General features: G+C 45.8%; 1 long non-coding RNA gene across 1 annotated transcript in view; it reads right to left on the bottom strand.

Annotated features, from left to right (window-relative positions):
• LOC142496497 (uncharacterized) overlaps positions 1-12,834 on the bottom strand; it is a 51,194-nt gene extending 38,360 nt beyond the window's left edge. The window contains exons 1-2 of the long non-coding RNA XR_012802021.1: positions 12,699-12,834; positions 12,208-12,348 (exon numbers count right to left, since the gene is read on the bottom strand). This is a non-coding gene — a long non-coding RNA (uncharacterized LOC142496497). The remainder of the gene's footprint in view (positions 1-12,207; positions 12,349-12,698) is intronic.
• Between the last annotated feature and the right edge of the window lie 724 nt (positions 12,835-13,558).

Genomic DNA, 13,558 nt, shown 5'->3' with positions numbered 1-13,558 from the left:
TCTCCTCCAGATCACTCAGTGACGGCGAATGGTGACACAGTATGCTGTGGAATTCCGGACTCTAGCAGCCGAGACTAACTGGGGACAAGAGGCTCTCGTCTCCGTATTCTGGCAAGGCCTGGCAGATCCCAGCAAGGACGAACTCTCTCGCCAATCCAGGCCGAATCAATTGGAGGTCCTCATTGATTTGGCTGTCCGAGTGGATCAACGTATCCAGGTACGCCGCTCTGAGCGTCAGCGCACTCGCTTCCATAACTTTCAAGTTCCGTTCTCCAGTACTCCCAGCAACACTCCTGCTCCCCCAAGTGCTACCATACCTCTTCGTCCTGCACTGGAGTTGCCAGAGCCAATGCAATTGGGGTACAACGCATCCGCACACCGATACGGCAGTTCCGCCACGCCGGGGGATTGTGTTTCTACTGCGGATCCATGGAACATCTGGTTCGGGAGTGTCCACTGTTTCCGGGAAACGGGAACACCCAGTAAGTACAGAGGTACTCTCTCTGGGTGTAATGTCTCCACGTCCCCTTTCTAAAGGTGAACTCCCTAAGAAACTTACATTTCCAGTCTCCCTTTCAGGCGATAAGTTCAAGACTTCTACCGCCGCTTTCATTGACTCAGGAGCTGGAGGAAACTTCGTGGATCTTGAATTCGCCAGGTTAAACCGTATACCACTCGTGGGAAAGAAGGTTCCCATCGCACTCGTCGGTATCGATGGACGTCCTCTTACCCCGGCCCACATCTCCTTAGAGACAGCTCCCTTGCTTCTGTCCTCACATCTGCACAAGGAGATCTTAGTTCTCGATGCCATTCACGCTCCTGGGATAACCATCACCCTTGGTCTTCCTTGGCTACAGCTTAACAATCCTCTCATTGACTGGACTTCCTCTGCTCCCATTTCCTGGAGGCCGAGGTCAGGTGAGACTCATCAACTGCTGGCCAATACCTCTGTTCCCGAAGTTATTCTACCTTCCGTTTACCATCAATTCCGGGACGTTTTCAATAAGGTACAGTCAGACCTTTTGCCGCCACACAGGACTTACGATTGTCCGATTGATCTAGTTCCAGGTTACTCCCTATCCAAGTCCAAGACCTACCCCTTGTCATTACCAGAATCTCACGCTATGGATGAATATATCCAGGAGAAACTCAAGAAAGGCTTTATTCGTCACTCCAATTCCCCAGCAGGGGCTGGGTTTTTCTTCGTCAAGAAAAAGGACGGGTCGTTGAGGCCTTGCATCGACTACAGGGGTTTAAACCACATAACTATTAAAAATCGTTACCCCCTTCCCCTTATTACCGAACTGTTGTATAAATTACAGGGGGCCAAGATTTTTTCCAAGTTGGATCTACGTGGTGCCTATAACCTGGTGCGCATCAGGAAGGGGGATGAATGGAAGACGGCCTTCAACACGCGTAGTGGACACTACGAATATCTGGTAATGCCTTCCGGTTTATGTAATGCTCCCGCTGTCTTCCAGGATTTCATCAACGACGTCTTTCGTAAGGTACTCAATATTTTTGTTTTTGTATACTTGGATGATATCCTGATTTTTTCCAAAGATCTCCAGGACCATATACGCCACACCTCCTACGTCCTTTCCCGTCTCCGTGAACACCATTTGTACGCCAAACTGGAGAAGTGCACCTTTCATCAGACCTCTACTCCGTTCCTGGGGTACATCATTTCCGATGAGGGCTTTATGATGGACTCCGGAAAACTTCAAGCAGTCACTGAATGGCCAAGACTCAACTCTCTCAAGGCCATACAACGTTTTTTAGGGTTCGCTAATTATTATCGTAAGTTTATACGGAGTTTTTCCACCATTGTGGCACCCCTTACTGCGCTCACCAAAAAAGGAGCTGATCATTCTGCTTGGTCATCCGAGGCCATCTCCGCCTTTGAGACACTCAAGGAAGCCTTTATATCCGCACCTATTCTCCTTCATCCCAACATTGAACTTCCCTTCGTCCTGGAGGTCGACGCTTCTGATTGCGGCGCTGGTGCCGTTCTTTCTCAGAGACCCACGCCCCAAGATAAGTTACATCCCTGTGCATATTTTTCCAAGAAATTCTCGTCTGCCGAGAGAAACTATGACGTGGATAACAGGGAACTTCTGGCCGTGAAGATGGCTCTTCAAGAGTGGAGACACCTGCTAGAGGGGTCGAAAGAGCCATTTACTATTCTCACGGACCACAAGAACCTTCTTTACATAGAGAACACTCGACGCCTTGGTCCACGACAGGCTCGTTGGGCTCTTTTTTTTTCTCGATTCGATTTTCACCTTTCCTACTGCACCGACACACTTTATTCAAGCAAATACCCAGTATGTACCTGGCAGATACCTGGAATGCGCCGCTCCTCACCTCTGACAAGCCCCGTTGCGTTTGCCTTCCCAGCCTGGGTTCATGCCTGGCTGACGGGCGGCTGATCTGTTAAATGATAATGATTAGGATTTAATAGGCTGCAATGCTTCGCGTGTCTACCAGATGGCATAAATTCATGAATTGTAATGCAGTATATATATATATACTGTGCAGTATTGCAGCCAGCGGGAATAAAATGCTTCAATCCCTGCCTGGAAAATACCTCAATGTACTCGGGCAGAAAACAGTCACAAACCTCAATACACCCGGGTATACCCGAATTCGTGGGACTAGCCGAGCTCGAATAAAGTGTGTCGCCAGTGTATATCCCCGTGACCAAGAACGTAAAGGCAGACGCACTCTCCCGAATACATTCTTCTGAAGAGAGGCCAGAGGAATCTTTGGAGACTATCCTTCCACATGAGAGGATTCTCGCCACGTCTTCTTTCAAGAATCTTGACAAGATTTTGCACTCCCAGAGACGCATTCCCAAGGACTTGGTCGTTCCCGACAACAAACTCTTTGTACCATCCAAATTTGTTCCAGAGGTCCTGTCTTGGGGTCACTCCTCTAAATCTGCAGGTCACCCAGGTTTTAAGAAGACTACTGATCTCATTCGTCGGAATTTCTGGTGGCCAAGGATGTCTCAAGATATTCTGGAGTTTACCCGCGCATGCCCCACGTGCGCTCAAAGCAAGACTCTCCGTCAAAAGCCTCAGGATTTTCTGTTACCCCTTCCAGTTCCCGACCGCCCCTGGTCCCACATGTCTATGGACTTCATCGTGGAGTTGCCCAGGTCCAGAGGAATGAACACTATCTTGGTGGTCGTGGACAGGTTCTCGAAGATGTCCCATTTCATTCCACTTAAAGGATTACCCACCTCCCCCGCCCTTGCTGATATCTTTACGGAGCAGATTTTCCGGATTCATGGGATCCCTTCGTCCATTGTTTCTAACAGAGGTTCTCAGTTCGTATCCAAATTTTGGAGAGCTTTCACGAAGAGATTGGGCATCTCTTCTTCTTTCTCTTCCACCTATCATCCTCAGTCCAATGGACAAACAGAGAGAATCAATCAATCCCTGGAGAAGTAGCTGAGATGTTTTATATCCGATTTCCAGGATGATTGGGCTCAACTCCTCTCTTGGGCAGAGTATGCCGTAAATTCTGCAAAAAACGAGTCCACCTGGGAGTCGCCCTTCTTTATAAATTATGGGTTCCACCCTCCCTGTCTTCCCATCCCCAACATTCCTTCTGGAGTACCAGCCGTAGATGAACGCATTTCTTCCCTCCAAACCGCATGGTCCAGGATTCAGTCTACCCTTCTCAACTCCTCCTGCAGATCGAAACTACAGGCCGATCGTGGTCGTCGTTCGGCGCCCAGTTACAAACCAGGGGATCTGGTATGGCTATCCTCTAGGAATATCCACCTCAAGGTACCATCTCCTAAACTGGCACCTAAGTTCCTGGGTCCCTTCCCTATTTGTGAACAAATCAATCCCGTGGCATTCCGGCTCCAACTACCACCCATTATGAAGATTCCCAATGTCTTTCATGTGCCCCTCTTAAAACCATTTATCTCCAGTCACTTCTTTCCGGATCAGACTCGTAAACCGGATCCCATTACTGTACAAAATAACAAGGAATACGAAGTTCACTCTCTTTTGGATTCTCGCCTATCCAGGGGTCAGCTCCAGTTCTTGGTGCAGTGGAAGGGCTTTGGCCCTGAAGAGAGATCCTGGGTACCTTCAAAGGACATTCATGCCCCGGCCCTTCTTAAGTCCTTCAGGAAAAAGTTTCCAGAGAAACCATTCTTGGACCGTCCTGAGATAGATAGAGAATTGGGGTGCTCAAACCCGCAGCAACTACATCCAATAATAAAATAATGTGGCCCCTGGAGACACCAGTGGGAGTGGGCAGGCAAATAAGACTTGTAAGTAACACAGTGACTTTTTAACAGTCAGACTTAACTATAACAGTCTAAACCAAAACGCCCCACTCACGTCATCTCCAGGGTTTCTTTGCCGGCGTGCAAGCCAAGAAGGATCCAGAATCCAGATATGTCCAGTAGAAAAAACGAATGGCGCACAGCCAGGGAGTCAGGTGTGGAGTAAAAAACTTTTTCTTTATTGCAGCATAGTAGGAGACAAATTCACCCCCTTGAGGGACACAGACAGGGACCTCCTACGCATTTCAGACCAGCAGGTCCTTTATCAAGATAAAGGACCTGCTGGTCTGAAACGCATAGGAGGTCCCTGTCTGTGTCCCCCAAGGGGGTGAATTTGTCTCCTACTATGCTGCAATAAAGAAAAAGTTTTTTACTCCACACCTGACTCCCTGGCTCTGCGCCATTCGTTTTTTCTATTGGACCGTCCTGTGGCTGTTCCTGAAGAGGGGGGTACTGTCAGGAATCGGCGTTCTCCTCTCTCCCCACACAGAGCACTCCCTCCCCGCAGGGAGCCCCTGGACACACAAAACAATCCTGCCTTACCGGCCTCCACGGCTCCTCGCCCCTGCCGCCGTCGCGGGATCACTCCCCTCGGCGATTCCTCTGCTCAGCGCCGGGCGCGCCCGCGCCCTCCTGCATGCACACCTGCACCATCCACTGGCTTGGTTCACACGCGTACACGAGTTACGGAGCACACTCAGTCTGCACACTCTTATTCCCGTCCCCCGGACCTCAGGCTCCGCCCCCGCACACTGCACGGGCATACTCAGGTTACTAACAAGACTCACCCGGCCTGTTATGCCTGCACCAATCTGCAGTGTCTCCCTGTAGCTCTTCCTGTCCCGCCTCCGTTCCTAATTGGACCTTCCTGCTTTATCTAGCTCCTCTCTGCTCTCAGTCTTTGCTCGACATAGTCTCTGTATGGAAGTACTTCAGGATTCTCTCAGTGTTTTCACAGGTTCTGACATGGCTCGTACGACTACCCCCTCTGGCTCTCGATCTCGGCACTCCTTGGACAATGCTCACTCTGGTAACCCCTTGAACACGGCTTGGACAACGACCTATCTCCACTCTCCACTCCCTGACTTCGGCGAGGCATCCTTCACTCTATCTCTACAACTGGTACCGGCAAGTATTGTCTACCTTACTACACCTGGCCTGGCAACGCTTCATACCACACTCCGGACATGCTCCCTTTGCTGCGGGTGCGTGTATTACCACTTCCCCCTTCAGCTCAGGGGACGGGTCTGGTCTGCGGGCAGCACTGGCGTAACAAGCTGATAGACTGCACTTTAATCCCACATTCATTATTTAACTGTAACTTGAATTTATTTTGGTACACAGCTGAAATAACAAAACTTGTATCAGTGTCCACTTATTTCCAGACCTAACTGTATATATATATACTGTATAGTACAAAAGAGAACCAGCGCTAATGAAACACGTAGGGCTATCTGCATCATCACGCAGCCTTAGTACGGGACGCCAAACTAAGCCGTGCATGAGGCTCTCCTGCCTAACAGCTGATACAGCCGAATTCGGGGCTCTCTCCAAGCGGACGAATAAGAGCTTGCAGTGTGTGTGCGTTAAAACGGACTCTTATGAGGACAGTATTATTTCTACCATGGATGTCGGCACACTGTGATTAAACTTTGTGGGTTTCCTGCTGCTGTACAGGATCATATCCACTGAGAATTTCTTCAGCTGCTGGCAGATTGTCCAGCCGGTTGCCTGTATTGGGATCTTTTTCTATGCTTGATTTTATTTTATTTCTTTTAAGTGGGCATTTGTCTCCCCATCCCTTTTTAATAAATTGTTAATTTTTTTGGTAATGCACTAGTGTACAGGGTGTGTATGCTGTTTCCTCTAGTTTTTCCAAATTTATATGTAGCCCTCTTTCCCTGTAACTAAGCTAACTACGCATGCTGCCTTTACCTGTGGCTCACAGAAGGTCTAAGCCTCTGCTGCTTGGAGCCTGGGGTTAACTCTCGTCTCCTCGGTACAGCGCCTCCACCTGGGAGGGATCCTAGCGCAACAGGATAACCCCTCACAGGAACCAATACAGCAGTGAGAAATACGCACACACAGATATAGTATAACAGTTTACTAATGTGCTAATAATAATAACACTATGACATAACCTCTTCACAATGCAATGACCCACCACACTGTTCACACCCCGATGGGGTTCCCCCAAAGTATTGAGGTGCCCTGGGCACCTAAACGCCATGGTGTACACAGAGCAACACCCACCAAAAGTGTGTGGAGTTGTGCTACCCCTGTGTGTGGTCATTAGTACACATGGTACCTCTCCTGGTCTCAGCCCAGTCCAGGTTAAGTTGGAGATCCGCAGGACTGCACTGTGAGCCCACGACACGGGGTCTATTGAATCCTCTCTCTCCTTGCCGGAGGTGTTCGCCTCTTGAGGAAGCTCCAGCAGGAGTGTCTCCCTTAAAGTCTATAGTGTGCCTGTGTTCTACTCCCAGACCGCAGGCCGCAGCTCACTGCGTGGAGTCCGGTCACCAGTGTACTAATACTTCCATGTGCTATTGGGGAAGCATCCCTATCTAGGGGCCTTCCCTAGAACACACAAACTGGAGGGACTGGGGCCTAGCTGTGGCCTATGGGGCAATCTGGCTTAGTCCAGAGGAGCACTGCTCCCTGTACACTACCTGCTCCGTTGGTGTCCCTGCTCCGACTGGCGCAACTCTGTTTCGCGCTAAACTCCACTACTTGCCCCTGCATGGATCCTTGAGCCCTATTGGCTCTACTGCCCCACGTGTCCAGCCCCCAGAGCATGCTGGGACATGCAGTCCCTCAGAATGTGGTGCAATGCTACCTGTAATGGCCGGCACACTTCTATTCTACTGTGCATGCGCACAGACTCCAATGCGCATGTGCGAGGATCCAAGATGGCGGCCTGGAGTTCCTGCGACTTGGTCGCCCTGCAGCCTTCCCCCACCCACCACGGAGGTGAGTGGGGACCCGACCACACACCAACACACACACACACATATATTGTACAGGAAAACGGCACTGACATACTACATGAGCAAACTTGCTTGGGTGCACAGAAGTTAAAAAATATATAAAAAATTAGAAATATATAAAAGACATTCCATGCACAGTAAGAGATAATATATGTAATAGGTGTATGTAACCGTTACAGACCAGATTAAAATGTGAGACAGCTTTAGTTTTGAAAGTGCTTAGACTGGTGGCGGCTGTAAGAGTCTCCGGTAGATTGTTCCAATTTTGGGGTGCACGGTAAGAGAAGGAGGAGCGGACGGATACTTTGCTGAACCTTGGGACCATGAACAGACTTTTGGAGTCAGATCTCAGATGATAAGTGCTGCATGTGGTAGGGGTGAGGAGCTTCTGCAGATAGACGGGTACCTTGCCCATTGCCTAGAAAGTATTTGAAGGCAAGACAGGAAAGATGAACTTTGCACCTAGACTTAAGTGATGGCCAATCTAGTTTATTTATTTTAAAAATATTTTACCAGGAAGTAATAAATTGAGAGTTACCTCTCGTTTTCAAGTATGTCCTGGGCACAGAGTTAAGACAAATAATACATGGTTACAGATACAGTTACATAAATGAGCAGGTTATACATGATATACAAGACATTGCATGCACAGTTAAAGATAATAAATATTATGGGCGTATGAAACAGTTACAGACCAGGTTAAAATGTGACACAGCCTTAGATTTGAAAGAACTTAAACTGTTGGTGGATGTGAGAGTCTCTGGTAGGTTGTTCCAGTTTTGGGGTGTACGGTAAGAGAAGGAGGAACGTCCGGATACTTTGTTGAGCCCTGGAACCATAAACAGTCTTTTGGAGTCTGATCTCAGATGATAGGTGCTGCATGTGGTAGGGGTGAGGAGCTTGTTCAGGTAGCTGGGTAGCTTGCCCATAAAGAATTTGAAGGCAAGACAGGAAAGGTGAACTTTGCGCCTAGACTCGAGTGATGACCAATCTAGTTCTTTGAGCATTTCGTAGTGATGTGTGTTATAGTTGCATTGGAGAACAAAACGACAAATTGAATTGTAGAGGGTGTCAAGTTTGCTAAGGTGGGTTTGAGGTGCCGAGCCACATACTATGTCTCCATAGTCAATAATTGGCATTAGCATCTGCTGTGCGATACGCTTTCTGACCAGGAGAATTTTTCTTAGTATAGTAATCGCTTAGTTGGGAGTGGACAAAATTTTCCATGACTTTGGATAGGATTGGGAGAAGGGAGATTGGCCTGTAGTTTGAGACAGTGTTTTTGTCCCCACTTTTGAAGATTGGGACAACTCTGGCAGTTTTCCAGGTCTTAGGCATATGGCCTGCAGACAGGATAGAGTTGACTATGGAAGCAATTGGTTTGGCAATTGCTGGGACACCAAGTTTTAGGAACCTAGACTGTAGTAAGTCAGGTTCTTACTACAAGCTCAGTTCTCTGAGCATTTTGCAGTGATGTTTGTTGTAGTTGCATTGGAGGACTGTTGCAGGGTACATGCAACTACACACGCAGGTTCTTTGGATAAGGCTTATTTATTTTAGCCTTATAAGATACAGCACACCAAAAACAAATAACTTCTCATCGGTAAACAAAAGAAAAATAGCTTCTTTTAGCAGACAGAGCAAAAATAAGGTTCTCTTTAGTAGACAGAGCAAAAATAAGGCAGCTACTCTTTTGTATGCAGGTGACAGACATTTCATAAACCATGTATTTTGCAAACAGACCTTGTATCAGTAATCTCTTCAGTAACTCACTCCTGTCTCCTGTCCAGCTAGCCTGCATGTGCGCACATCCTGGGGTTTTTAACACACCTTGATTAGGCAGCTGGGATTCAACTAATTGCCATGAGCTTCCCAGCTGAAGTTAACCTCATCACTGCTGCACTGCAGACTAAACATATGTCTGCCAGGCATATAGCTGGTGGCTTTTTTTTACCCTGTCACAAGGACAAAACGGCATATTGAATTGTAGAAGGTATCAAGTTTGCTAATAATACTTATTATTATTATCAATAATAATATACTGCTTTAAAACATATATAATAGACACAGAGACAAGAGCTTAGGCCAGGCACGAATTCTGGGACAGGACACAGACTGGGTACTATAAGTGCAGTCAGTCACAGACTAAGTTAAATGCTACAAATTTGATTAAGTAAATGTTCTAAACATTGGACCTATAAGAGCACAGCACTAGTTCACTAGTACTACAGCAGCAGTTCTCACCTCCTGCCACACACTGTCTTCTTTCTCAACTCATGTGCTCCTCCTCAGTTACTCCATTCACTCCTCTGCTGCTCCTCTACTGTGGTCCGCCTCTTCTAATGCCACCGCACCGCCCACCTCCTCTTCTGCTCTGCTCCTGTAGTCCTCCTCTTCTGCCATCACCGCTTCCCGCCATCCTCCTCCATCGAAGCCAGGTAGGAGAGAGGAGATGGGTGAGAACAGAAGGAGAGGGGTGAGAGAAGGGTCATCGAGGTGAGAGAGGGAGAGGGGTGAAAGAGGTTGAGGAGAGGGAGAGAGGTGGGAGAGGGGTGTAAGGGGAATAGGAGAGAGGAGAAGGAGGGGGTGAGAGAGGAAGAGGAGAAGGAGGGGTTAAGAGAGGGAGTGCATGCTCAGTTGTGCAGTGTGATTAGAATTTTTTTTGCGGGGTGTGGAGGGGGGGGGGGCGAGTCCTTGTGGATTTTTAGAGATAGAAAAGAAAAACAAATCTGCCTTTTTGAAACTGATTAGCAAAAATCTACGGCTAAAATTAAATTGCAAATCCACAGCGGATTCGAATTTCTGTGAAAATGCATCCATCTCTAGTCTTAAGAATACCTGTTTACAGAGTGGTGCTCAGCTCGTATGTACATAGAATTTTGCAAAAGCAATAAGTCCCAGGTCACAAGGACAGCTGACGCTGGTATTAGAACCAGGTTCACCCACGACCAAGGCAGTGACATTACTACTGAGTTACTTCTTCAAAACAAGCTAAGAAAGGGAATACTTTATCCTGAAACCCAATGCCTTTGTTCAATGGCATCTGACATCAGCACATCTTTTCCTCTTATACCATTACTCTGCATCTATTATTGAACATCCAGCCAACATTGTGCACACAGGTAAGGATCTTCCACTTTCTGAGCTGAATCAACCCCAAGATGACATGGCATTCTTGGACTAGAATATTAAGGTAAGATACATGACACCTTTAATGTGTAGGCAAAAACAAATGTAGGATCATGTAAAGTTCAGTATTAACATCATATACTGTAGGTATTATTGTAAAACTGCAGTACATTTAGCTGTTATTTAAGGAAATATTTTGTGCAGAAACATACTGTATACCTGTATTATGTGTAGATCAAGCCATATCTAATGTATGTATGTATGTCTATTTATATAGCGCCATTAATATTCGTAGCGCTTTGCAGCAGTTATACACCTGACAATCATATAGATAACAAATAAGAAATAATATAAGTAACACATAAAGGGGAGAAGTGCTTCAGACATAAAAGTAACATTTAGGGAAAGGAGTCCCTGCTCCGAAGAGCTTACAATCTAATAAACCTTTCATATCATACAGTACTACTAAATGACTAAAGTGGGATTGTCAGTAGTCTCAGTTTTATAGCTGAATTGTGGAGTCTACTGGTATATATTATTTTTTATATTTATTTGTATTATTATTATTAATTATTACGGCTTACTTGTGTAAGAAAATGTTGGTGGCACTTTTTGCTTTTTTTCAGAGAATGTGAATTATAACATGGATCGTTAATGAGGTGACAGGGTATTAAAACAAGAGATTGTTAGCTTCTTAATCCAATATAAAAGGATCAAAGATTATAATGTACAGTCATTTTGTTGGAAAGAGACCATGATTGCTTATTCTTGGTTTCACTTTTTTTTACACAATATGTATTGTAAATAGCAGCAATATTATGCCTAGTGCATAAATGCTAGACATATTATAGTTCTATAGGGCATTGTTCAAATCCATGTTTTTGCATATTATACATTTGGCAAAAGAAGATATGAAGTAAATACAATTTGACAGGTTTGTAGTGATAAAGTTTACTTCAAAAGCTAAAGTTAAGTATTATATTATTTTGAGATATCAGATTGATATTTTCAGATTTTTATTTGTGAAAGCATAGCTCATAAATGCGTGAACAGATTTAAAAAAAAACCAGGCACATCAAATTATAATCCAAAGCAATTTGGTGCTTTGTACAATAATATTAAGATCAAAAATGCAATTTCTTAGAGGCATAGTGCTTATAATTTAGCATCCATTTCAGCAACATATTTTTGTAAGATTTGTATACATTACTAGAGATGGGCCTATTTTTTTTTTGCGGATTTGGATCTGTCTTTGATCGTCTGTTTTCTTTGGTCTGTGGATTCCCAGGGATCCTTCTAAAAAAGGGCAATTCCCCTTTTCCGAATTTCTTTTTTTTTACCACTGACAATCCACACAATTGATTAATAATTCAAACAAAAAAAACATAATCCGCGATTCATGGTTAAGGAGGAGACTCAAGACACTCAATAGGAGCGCTCTCCAAGCATGAGCGCGCTCAGCGCCAGCGGGGACTCAGCCTAAATCCTCACAGTCAGGCACAGGATCAGCAAGCAGGAGGGCTGGCGGAAAGATAAAAGGGCAGTCAGGATTGCATAGGGGGCACTTGCTCAGTTGACAGCACAGGGGCTCACCCGTGTTTCCTGATCACTGAGCAACTGCCCGCTATGCAATCCTGACTGCCTTTTTTCTCTTTCCGCCTGCCCTCCTGCTTGCTGATCCTGTGCCTCACTGTGAGGACTTAGAGAGGTTACAGGTACTCTCTTTGTGCTGAAACAGCTGACTGCTGTGATTTTTTGCATTTTTTTAAGCCTTACCTGTATTCACCTGCTTTCTATATGCTTCAGGCTGGACTGATGGTACTTTCGCTGAATGATACCGGCTTCCGTAATTATTTCTCCCGTATGCAACACAGGTCAATTGATCATTGCATTTCTAACTGTGGCTGAGTTGTCCTCCTGCAAGTGTGTTGTCAGAGAGAGTGTTTAGTTCAACTAATGCAATCCTTACCGACCGCCAGACAAAACTATCTCATGGCACCGTGGAATGGCTCACTTTTATCAAGATAAATAAACATCTGATTCCTCCCAAATATACAGCCCCTGCACCTAGCATTCAAGAGGCTTTGGTCATGGACGGAACAGCTGGCTAGATTAATAATACTTCTAAAAGCACAATTGCTGCAGTTTAATAATAATGTGCAACAATAGCTGTCTGCCTGGCTGTGCAAGTGACACTCACTATTATAAGTGCCCTGGGCTGCCACCACCAGTATGGCAGAGATGTCCTAAATTAGCACAACTACTACCTGCAAAGGTGGCGCAGGCCAGTGGGTGGCATTGGCAGGTTGGAATTGGTACAGTCCCTGGCTTGTTCAGTTCTTAATTGTTCATCTGCACAGCTCAAAGAATGGACTGGCTCTTTGCAACGTCCAAACATTTCTTTATTCTATCGACATGGATAAAACAAGGAGGTTAAAAAAAGAAAAAACCTCAAAAACATTATGCGCCATACAAGCACTTTATCAAGGGTAAGAAACATTCGGTAATTGTTCCCCTGAATACTCTTCTATGATCCGGGTATTGAACTCCACCTCAAACATGTCACAATCATAAGATGCGTGGTGCGGAGTAGCCGATCCTATGGCTGAGACGGTTTGTCCTGGGAACTTCAAACAAATCATGAATACACACAGACAAAATTATATGACAAACATCAAACATAATCTAAGTGTATGGCAGAAGATACCATTCCACGATACTAAACGTCTATCATACATCATCTATTATAACACAAATATTAAGAGACATAAATCGACATACAACATTGTAACCTCCTTGCTACATAAACACAGGATCTGTGACCAAATAACACATGTACAGTAAGCACTGAAGATAGTTCCTAAATATCAAAAGTTCTCTGTGTAAATGCAAAGAGTCTACAGCAAGCATGTCAAACTCGCGGCCCCCGGGCCGCATGCGGCCCACAACGAGTGGTGAAGAGGATGCGGCAGCTGGTAAGTATTCTCTTTGTGAGTGAATGCTGCCAGGTGATTGGATGAAGGGCCGCATGGGTTTGAATGAAGGAGGCGGGACTTAGAATGCCGGCCGGGATGCAGGGGATTGGTCGCAGGCAGGTCAGAGGAAGCCGGGGGCGGGGCTTCCGCTA

The sequence above is a fragment of the Ascaphus truei genome, chromosome 6 (genome assembly GCF_040206685.1).
Source record: "Ascaphus truei isolate aAscTru1 chromosome 6, aAscTru1.hap1, whole genome shotgun sequence".
Classification (NCBI taxonomy): domain Eukaryota; kingdom Metazoa; phylum Chordata; class Amphibia; order Anura; family Ascaphidae; genus Ascaphus; species Ascaphus truei.
The sequence above is the reverse complement of the archived record's forward strand: the minus strand, read 5'-3'. Positions and strand labels throughout refer to the sequence as shown.